The 7,063-nt window shown below is 43.8% G+C and overlaps 1 long non-coding RNA gene across 1 annotated transcript; it reads right to left on the minus strand.

The window, feature by feature from the left end:
• Nucleotides 1-356: 356 nt before the first annotated feature.
• LOC138111872 (uncharacterized) lies at nt 357-6,250 on the minus strand. The gene is made up of 3 exons (XR_011151485.1): nt 6,153-6,250; nt 2,005-2,058; nt 357-1,134 (listed from the first exon to the last, which is right to left on the minus strand). It is a non-coding gene; the product is annotated as an uncharacterized lncRNA (long non-coding RNA).
• Nucleotides 6,251-7,063: the final 813 nt, after the last annotated feature.

The following is a 7,063-nucleotide window of genomic DNA, read 5'->3' on the forward strand; positions in this document are numbered from 1 at the left end:
CTCCCCTTTTCGAGCCTTTTACTTTAGCATTGCTTTCCATTCTTCCCTGTTGCTTGCTCTTGGCCACTGAATGACAATAATGTTAGTTTTCCTTAACTAGGACTCTCCTACTTCTGTCCCTGCACAAGAGTGGCTCCACACATGTCATAGAAAAATCAGTAATTTTTGTTTACACAAGGTTTTTTTTTTTTTCCATTCTTTAACTTTTCCAAATTGAAGTTTTGAAATGTTAGACAGTGGAAAAATGAAGATTTGGAAAAAAATATCTGAACATTGTACTTTCCCTGGCAAGCAGATGGAGGAAAAGTTGAGGGGAGGTGGTGATGAGGGTAGGGAGTGGAAAAGAACAACTTGACTGAAAGTAAAAAAAAGAAATTTTATTTTGAAAATTGACAAGTGGAGACAAAAATCAATATTTTCACATTTCCTGAAATTTCTCATGAAATTGCAGTTTTTGCCAAAAATGAAACTTTCCAATGAGGCCCCTCCCTCTTGTCACAGTTAAGTGTATTTCCATTGGAAAATATATGTGTATCAAATCTGGGATGAAAAACAAACTAATGCTGGAGCACCGTGCCCAGGGCACGGGGTGGGTGCAGTGGAGAGCTGGGATAGAAAAGATGCTTATTATATTTGCAAATAGCTCCAGCATGGGACAGGCAAATCTGTGCGGGATCATAAGTGAGTATAAAGTTACCCAAAAAAATCAGAGAAGTATCCTGAAAAAAAGCAGGATGAAATTCAATTAGGACAAACTCAAACTCTCAGCTACAGGAAGGAATAAGCTTTCCTGCTTATGGGAGATAAGAAACTGCTTTGGTATCAGCTGGGTAGGAAAGGAGCTGAAGGTTTTAGTGGGTCACAACTTGACTGCAAATCAACATTGCTGCTGTAAAGAAGTCAGATACTGTACTGTGACATACAAACAGGATTGCTGCTGATAAGACACATGAAGTAATTCAAGTCTGTTTAACATCAGTAAAATTTTAGCTTCAGCTACTGCATTCAGCTGGGAGGCATTTTAAGGTCTTGAATTTGCTGAAGGGAGTCCAGAGGAGACAACAGCTAGGGTAAGCAAGGACCCAAAACTGGAACTTGACCTTGGGAAGGTCAGAAGAGGTGAGTATGTTCTTCCTGGAGAAGAGAGGAAGAATTCAAAGGATGTAAAGAAAAGAAAAAAAAGTACATTTTTCCCCATTACAACTGAGGGTACGACAAAAATAATGTGCTCAAGTTACAGCAGGGGAAATTCAGGCAAAACCAGGCAGAACTTTGGGTTGGTGCAGCTGGAGCTGCTGAGCAGAGGCACATGGGGTCTCTGTCTCTGGATATTTAACAAGAGATTGGACAAGTACTTTAAGAAATGGCACAGGTATGGCATCCAAGATGGCATCTTGTCGGTGCCCTTCCACCCAGTTTTCTGTGATTTTTAACAGTTCAGCAAGTAATGATTTTTAAAACAGCCCCCAAAAGACTTGGAGCTTCCTGAAGACACCCAAACCTTCTCTCTGCAAGCTTTTCCCACTGCCTCGTATTTCCACTGGCTTCAGTGAAACGAGGATTTGCTGGCTGCAGCTCTTGGACCACATCAATGACTGCTCACAGTCAAACATTTAATTTACCTCCCAGCCATGCTCAGAGCCTTGGGAGTGAACAGCTATTTTTAAAGCCACCATCCTGCCACACTGGAACGTTTGCTCGTCAGTAGAGAGTGTGCTCGAAGAAATAATGACTGCCTTTTTATCCAGAGACTATTATAACTTATGTTTAAAGTACACTAAAAAGCATGTTTCTGCGTATTTTTATGGAAGGCATATTTAAGGCAAATGTCCCTCCAACTCTACTCAATAAGCAAAGAGCACACAGCAATACTCCATTCCTGACATTTTAAAAGCTCTCTGATGTTCTTTTCTTCCTTTAACAATGGGGCCAATTTTCCTTTCCTGGCTGCCAGCCTGCCCTCACTTTTTCTTTTAGCACCTCTTGAAATTACCTTGACCTCACCTTTAAGCACTCCCTTCTCCAGGACACTGAGCTCAGGTGGTGTGGGAGGTGTTGCTGATGGGGGAATGAAAGAGCAGACATCACCATAAGGATGAGAACATTATCAGCACTTGCTCTAATGAGGACCCAGCAACCCCCTGGGGCCACAATTAATATTGATCCTCGGTCTCTCCTCTGCCCTGTCGCTTCCCAGGACTGCAAATCTCTGAGGAGAAGGATGGCCAGAAAGCATCAAAGGACTGACTGACTGCCCCTGTGCTTGGGAGGGGACAGACTACAAACCACGTTCAGTCTAAGCACCTTTCCAGCCATCATCTTCACGGCACAGCTTGGTCTCTTGCTGTTTTGCTGCTGACCTGACAGAGACAGATGTAGATTGCTGCTGCCACATGCTCATCCTCACCAAACAGAGGGTATCCTACTTCTCACAGCTGAAAAATAAGTAGTCTTCTCTTCTCACCTAGAGGTTTAAATACACCCACAAAAAATAATTAAGAGCCTCCCCATGATAAAAATAGAAAAGTCATCTACCAGCCCAAAACTGTGTGTCTGTCTGTGCCAGGGGAATTGCATTCCCAATTCGTAGGTACAGGGCCAGAACAGCTCTCCAGCTGCATCAGTTTCATTTCAGGCCAGATCTAAGCCCCAGGGCTTGTCACTGCCCAGGGACACCTGGGTGATGGACTTTGGGACCAGGAGCAACCAGCCATGCTCTACCTGTAACTGCTTCAGTAAATCACTGCACTGAGCTCATCTCCTCATCAGGACACCCTTACACATCTAAAAAGAAATATTGGCTTCTGAAAAAAAAATGGCATAGTCCTGAAGCTGGTGAAAGACTTCTCCTTTACCACCAATGTGAATGAAACCCTCTATTTCTCCCTCTGACACCAAACACCACTGATCTAACCCCCTCAGCACAGCTCAGTCCTGCTACAGCAAAGGCTTCCCTCTGGGGCAACCATCCCTGCTGGCTCCTGGCCTGACTTTTGGGCCATGCCTATACTTGAAAGACAAATCAGATTCGAGTAGGATGTTACTTGTAAGTGCAGTCCCCGTTCTTAAATATCTCAACTCATCCCAAGTGTGTTATGCTAAAACAGAACAGGACATTCAACATAGAATAAAATGTTTCATGCATAAAAACAGATAACTGCTATGGAAAAAGCTATTCCTTGGTAACTCCAGACCAGCTCTGAGCATACCAGTAACCTCAGAAAATGGCACATTTGTGAGGTGGCAGGAGATCCAGCCCATATCCATGAGACTGAACGAGAACGGTTCTGTACCCTGTTAGCTCACAGCCAGTGCACTTCTGAGCACTCTCTCCTCACAGTAATTAGCAATTCCCACCTTGTCAAGGCTCAGACAAGTGGGTTATTCAATTATTTTAAACATCCTGGCCCTTCTGAATTACAGCCTAGGGACATTGTCTACAGGCAACTCCTATAGCTGGTTCACCTTCCAGCTGGTTCAAAGAGCCAGGAGAGCTGGGAAAGCAGCAAAGCCACTTTGCTTCAGCTGGTTCTGCAGCTGTACTGTGCCAGCAGTGGGACCAGGGGTAACCATCTCCCTTCTAGTGAGACATCCCTGCACATGTGGCTGCCATTGACTTGGGGCAACTTTTGGACCCAAGTCAGCTCCAGGGGGTCTGCATTTTTGCTCCCAGGAGATGTGTGCCAGCAGTTAGCACAGCCGTGAAACTACAGACGATGATGGAAGAGGGGAGAGGACAGACCCAGAGATCCAGACAGGACTTTCACAGCTGCACAGTCCCTTTGCCATGCCCTCAGCTCTCACGAGGTGCCCGAGATGCAAACATAAACGCTGCCCAACATGCACAGGGGCAGTAGTCCCACAGACAGGAAGAAGGCAGAAGACCTTGAGAGACTGGCAGATCCACACACAATGTGTGGTGTGGGGTAATGTTACACCGTGGGTGACAGCAGAGACATGTTTTGAGGAGATTTGAGCAATGAGACTTCTGTAGGTTGATGAATCATCTCTCTTTCCAGTAGACATAGGCAACACCTTACTCCTGAGAGCTCAAATTAGGGCTGTGAAAATAGCTGAGGTTTTTTGGCTTTAATCCCAAATCAAAATATTTAAAGAAATCAGAACAACCTGAAAAAAAATTGTTATTCTTTTGGGCTAAGTAGGCTGGTTTGAGCCACCCATCCCTCTCCTTCTGTACAGTGATACTGCAGAAATATTTATGTATAGAAGCACTTATTTTGGTTCACTTGAAGAAAAAGGAAAAAAAATAGAAGAAATAAAGAAAAGAGAGGGCTGTCTTCCCCCCTGCTGGAAATAACTTCAGGAGACTTCCCTCCCTGAGCTCTTCACAGCAAGTGGTTGGTGTGCTGGGGCTCTTGGCCATATCAAGATGTTACCATGGTGCAGATCAGGGTCAGGAGCGCTCAAGCCAGGGCTAAAGTCACAAGCACACAGAAGGTAATGGCAACTTTGTAGGGAGTAATCAAGACTGAACCCATGCTTTAAAGGAGCCCCTTGTCTCACTCATCCAAAGACCAGTGGGGTTTGTACTGCCATGATCCAGGAGCCATCACAGGGTGATTTTACAGGAGCACTGCTGCAAAAAAGTCAGAATTGAGCCACCTGAGGAGGAAAGCTTGTCAGTTGCTGGGTAGGAAACAAAAATTCTGCTTTATAGCAAACATCCTATTTAAAAATCTCAAGAACAGACCAGACTTCAATCAAAAATTTGAGTCAAATTCTTGAAGAATTTTAGGGCATCTGTTTTGATATAAAAACCACATTAGAGAACAAAGGCTTTCTGACCTATTTTCCATCCTCAGCAATTTCATCCAAGTAATATCAGTTAGATTATCAAAATATAGGCATTAAAAACTTTTTTCCTGCAAAAGACTTCATTTTTCTGGTGGGAAATCATCTATTAGTACTTTTTCCAACTTGCTCTAGTTCTAGGAGTTATTTGGTGCTCTCTATGATGAACTGGGAACCCATTACAAATGCATGCATATGACCAAGTCCACAGGAAAATATTTCTAGGAAGAGGGAAAAACAGTTACAAATTTTGTTTTATCATGAGTTCTGGTTATTTTTATGGAGTAATAAGATGCTGGCAACCTAATTTTTTTTTTTTTAACATTATTAAAATAATTAAAGGCAGTCTTTAACTGGTATTTATTAAAACTTGTTTTAAGCTTCTCCTTTAAAATATAATTGAGTTTTCACTTTGAAGTCTCTCAAAGAGGAAAAAAGCTCTATAAAAGCTATTTACATTGTTTTCAGGGAAGTGTGATTTCTACCTTGTCAGCAGGCCCTTATACTCTGAGGCAAGGCTTGCTCCAGTTGGAGCTTTGCAGTCCTGTCACTTCAACACTGAAAAAGGGCAGTTTCTCCCCTTCTCATCATTCAAGTTGTGGCAATGGATGGTTAAAACTAGGGGAAAAAATATTTTTTCTTCCAAAAACCATTATATGCTGGTGCAGGAGAATGGTGTGAGGAGCACAAACAGCCTCATGCCTTCCCCTAAAGCAGTGTCCCTCTGCATTGGTTACATTTATTGACCCCCTCAAGGCCCCTTTTAATTGCATATCCATCACCTTCTTTTCTCCCAAGCATTGCTGTTCCCCTCAGATATCTTGAAATGTCCATGAACCTTCTTCCTGGGCACTAAATCTCCTTCCTGGCCCTTAATTTCCTCACCTGGAACCCGCATCCACACTCTGCCTGGCCTGGCTCACTGGTGTTGCTGTGTTTAGGACTGTCCATGGATCCTACAACCATCTGTCCCTCCCTTTGGTGCTTGGGGACCACGTTGGGGAAGGCACATCCCACTTGGGGCCATCTCTGCTCCTATCTCCACTCCCCTCACAGGCGGCCTGGCCCTAACACAGGGAGCACATTAGGAATGCCCTTCTGTCAGGAGACTGCCATACACAGCACAAGTACAGTCTGAGTTACAGATAATTTTGAATTGGAGGGGAAAGGAAAAATATTTAGCAAAATTATGTAACTGAAGTTCAAAAATAGCCTATTGCCATCTGGTTGTGCTATTTTGACAACCAAAAAAACCCTTAAGTCTTTTTAGAGCTAGATATACTGTTTGCAAACTCAGCCAAATTTTTTATAGAATCTCGAATTTCACATGCTTGATTTACCTCTGGAGTTTTTTGAACCAGCTTTGCCTGTGCACGAGCCATACTCAGTCATACAGCTCCATTCCAAGTCTGCCATTAATATTTAAAAGCTCTTTCATATTCCAAGTACACAATGTCAGGAGACTGCGGAAAAAAAATTTAAATAGAGTAAAATATAAAATAAAATAATTTTTAAAAATTTAAAATGAAATCCTCCCAAACACTGTGGATTAATCCCCAACCTGCTGCCCTGCCTCCATTGGCCAGCAGGAGACAGCTATTTTAGCAGCCCAAGTTGTAATGGAAATATCATCCTCAAGCTGTTCCATTTGCTAAAGCAACTGGGAATTGCAGAGAGCCTGAAACAGTGCCCAGACATGACCTTCCCTACTAAACAGAGGACGACTTCATGCCATCTGCACCCAGTTGAAATGTCAGCATGGGAGGGAGCATCGCCCTTAAGCTCCTCCAGGCCGGCAGGAGGGACAGAGCTGAGCATGGGGCAGTGTAACAATGTGCCAGGAGGTGTGGGCACCCAGCCTGCCCGAGGTCAGCCACACATCAGCACTGCTTAGGTCTGCTGTGCCAGTGACTACTAAACTTACCAGTAAATCCCAGGAAACCGCCTTCCTGCAACTGCAATTGAATCTCAGAATTGTGCCTCAGTGAGAGCAACTTGTGTGGAAACCTTTAGAATCCAACATTGGTTATGTATTCCCTAGTGTGTGGAAGAAAATAAAAGTGCTTTCAAATGGATTCCCCTGTCATCTAGCCTGAACCTGGCCCCTGCAGCAGGGATGAGGGGCAGAAACCTTCCTGCTCAGCTCTCAGACTTGCCCCTCACAGCACTGAGACAATAATTTCCCCAACCAACACACCAGGGAAAGACTCTCTCCTTCAGCAGTTTTATGTGTACTGGCTTTCAGCCTCAT

The sequence above is a fragment of the Aphelocoma coerulescens genome, chromosome 5 (genome assembly GCF_041296385.1).
Source record: "Aphelocoma coerulescens isolate FSJ_1873_10779 chromosome 5, UR_Acoe_1.0, whole genome shotgun sequence".
NCBI classification, from domain to species: Eukaryota; Metazoa; Chordata; class Aves; order Passeriformes; family Corvidae; genus Aphelocoma; species Aphelocoma coerulescens.